Source organism: Myotis brandtii, unplaced genomic scaffold (genome assembly GCF_000412655.1).
Source record: "Myotis brandtii unplaced genomic scaffold, ASM41265v1 scaffold561, whole genome shotgun sequence".
Classification (NCBI taxonomy): Eukaryota; Metazoa; Chordata; class Mammalia; order Chiroptera; family Vespertilionidae; genus Myotis; species Myotis brandtii.
In genome coordinates, this window is record NW_005370085.1 from 1,726,157 (window position 1) to 1,728,923 (window position 2,767).

Consider the following 2,767-nt stretch of genomic DNA (forward strand, 5'->3'; position numbering starts at 1 on the left):
ACACACACACACACCACACACACAACACATACATATACATACACACACATATACATACATATACACACACACACACACACACACACACACATATATTTTTAATAACCATGCCTGAGCAGTCTCTGCACCTGGAGGGTCAGCCTCAATTAGTACTCGTGCCCTCAAGCGCCTTATCTGACTGTCCCTTCACTGTCCATCCACTTTATCTGATTCTGATGGCCACTTCCACCAAACTCTGCTCACCTTACAATTATCCTATGTGGTTCAATCTAGAGGACACTTTGAAAATTTCCCTCCTTTAGCCCTGGCCAGGTAGCTCACTTGGTTAGTGTATTCCTACCATCCCAAGATGGCGGGTCCATCCCCGGTCAGCGCACATACAAGAATCAACCAATGGATGCATAAATAAGTGGAACAACTCAATGTTTTTCTCCCTCTCTCAAAAAAAATCAATAAATTTTAAAAAAATTAAAATTTCCCTCCTTTAAATAAAGAGACATAGACATTTTCTGATTCACAGACTCTTCTTTTTTTTTGGTTAATCCTCACCCGAAGATATTTTTCCATTGATTTTTAGAGAGAGTGGAAGAGAGAGGGAAAAACGGAAATATCGATGTGAGAAAAACACATCGATTGGTTGCTTCCTGAACACACCCCGACCAGGGCCAGGGAAGCTGCAACCAAGGTACGTGCCCTTGACCTGCTCTTGACAGGAATCGAACCCAGGACCCTTCAGTCCCTGGGCCAACGCTCTGTCCACTGAGCCAAACCAGCTAGGGCTGACTCACAGACTTCTTGATCTTTCTTCAGCATATGACACTCTCAAGTACCCTCTCCTTGAAATGCTTTGGAGTCCTTTGCCTTCTAGGACACTTTATTTTTTTAATTTTTAATATGTTTTATACATTTCAGAGAGAGGAAGGAAGAGGGAGAAGTAGAAACATGAATGATGAGAGAGAATCATTGATCGGCTGCCTCCTACACACCCTCTACTAGAGATCAAGCTCACAACCCGGGCATGTGCCCTGGCCAGCATTGAACCATGACCTCCTGGTTCATGGGTGATGCTCATCCACTGAGCCATACCGGTCAGGCTCATTTTTTTTTCCTTTTGACAAATATTTAGTATTCCAGGTGCTGTTCTAGGACCTGAACCATCATTTCTTGCCTGAATTTCCACCATTCACCAACCTCTTAATAGGACTCCCTGATTCTATTCATCCATCCATCCATCCATCCATCCATCCATCCAATACAGCTAAAGCAGTGGTCGCCAACCTTTCAGACCTCATGGACCACTGGTTGGCAACCGCTAAGCTAAAGTATTCTTCCTAAAATGCAAATGTTACTCCCCCTTTGAAAACTCTTCAGGGTTTCCTATTCGATCAAATCCAAAACCTCTTAGTACAGGGGTGGGCAAACTTTTTGACTCGAGGGCCACAATGGGTTCTTAAACTGGACCGGAGGGCCGGAACAAAAGCATGGATGGAGTGTTTGTGTGAACTAATATAAATTCAAAGTAAACATCATTACATAAAAGGGTACGGCCTTTTTTTTTTTAGTTTTATTCATTTCAAACGGGCCGGATCCGGCCCGCGGGCCGTAGTTTGCCCACGGCTGTCTTAGTACATGAGGCCCTTCATCAAAAAGCAAGCAAAGAGGTAGAGAGGCCCCCATTGGATCAGCCCTTCCTTCCACTCTCATAGCCCAGGGCTCTGAGAACAAAGGGTCCCCTAAGTATTCCATCCTCAAGATTAGAAAAAGCTTCAATCTAAATCCCATTCTTGTCCGGCCACTGTGGCTCAGTGGTTGAGCGTCGACCTATGAACCTGGAGGTCACGGTTTGATTCCCAGTGAGGGCATATGCCTCGGTTGCGGGCTTGATCCCCACGGTAGGGCATCAATGATATTCTCTCATCATTGATGTTCCTATTTCTCTGTCCCTCCCACTTCCTCTCTGAAATCAATAAAAATATATTTTTAAAAAATAAATTCTTGCCCTAGCTGGCTTGGCTCAGTGTATAGAGCGTCAGCCTGCAGACTGAAGGGTTTGATTCCAGTCAAGGGCACATGCCTGGGTTGTGGGCTTGATCCCCACTAGGGGGCGTGCAGGAGGCAGCCAATGGATGATTCTCTCTCATCATTGATATTTCTATCTCTCTCTCCCTCTCCCTTCCTCTCTAAAATCAATAAAAATATATTTTTTTAAAAAAATTCCATTCTTGAGAACTCACTAAGTATATAAATGGCTGAGAAGTAAAACCATAAAGGAAACTTTTCCCCCCTTTTTTATGGAAAAGCCTATTTGGGCCAGAGAAGGCTTTTCTCTGAACATCAGTCCCAGGGACTAAGTGGGAAAATCTGCTATCTGGGCTCATCCCCTTGGACACAAAATCCACTTTGCTATAATGGTCACCTGCAAACCCTTCAGAGAGTGAACAAGCAAAATAAAGTGAAGCCTGTATACGCAGGGGGTTTCAGAAAGAGGCACTGAGCTAAAATGACAGCGAAGTGCCAAAAATACGAGGGCGACCCAAATTTTTGGTGGAAATTTAAATGTTCAACATATTAATGGAAACATTTACATTTGTTATCATGTTTTTCTTTCTTTTTTAAAAAAAATATATTTTATTGATTTTTTACAGAGAGGAAGGGGGAGGTATAAAGAGTTAGAAACATCGATGAGAGAGAAACATCGATCAGCTGCCTCCTGCACACCTCCTACTGGGGATGTGCCCGCAACCAAGGTACATGCCCTTGACCGGAA

The 2,767-nt window shown here is 43.7% G+C and overlaps 1 protein-coding gene across 3 annotated transcripts in view; it reads right to left on the minus strand.

Moving 5' to 3' along the window:
* Positions 1-2,767, minus strand: part of LOC102259438 (tubulin polyglutamylase TTLL13P) — a 19,198-nt gene that overhangs the window by 15,025 nt on the left and 1,406 nt on the right. The window lies entirely within an intron of this gene.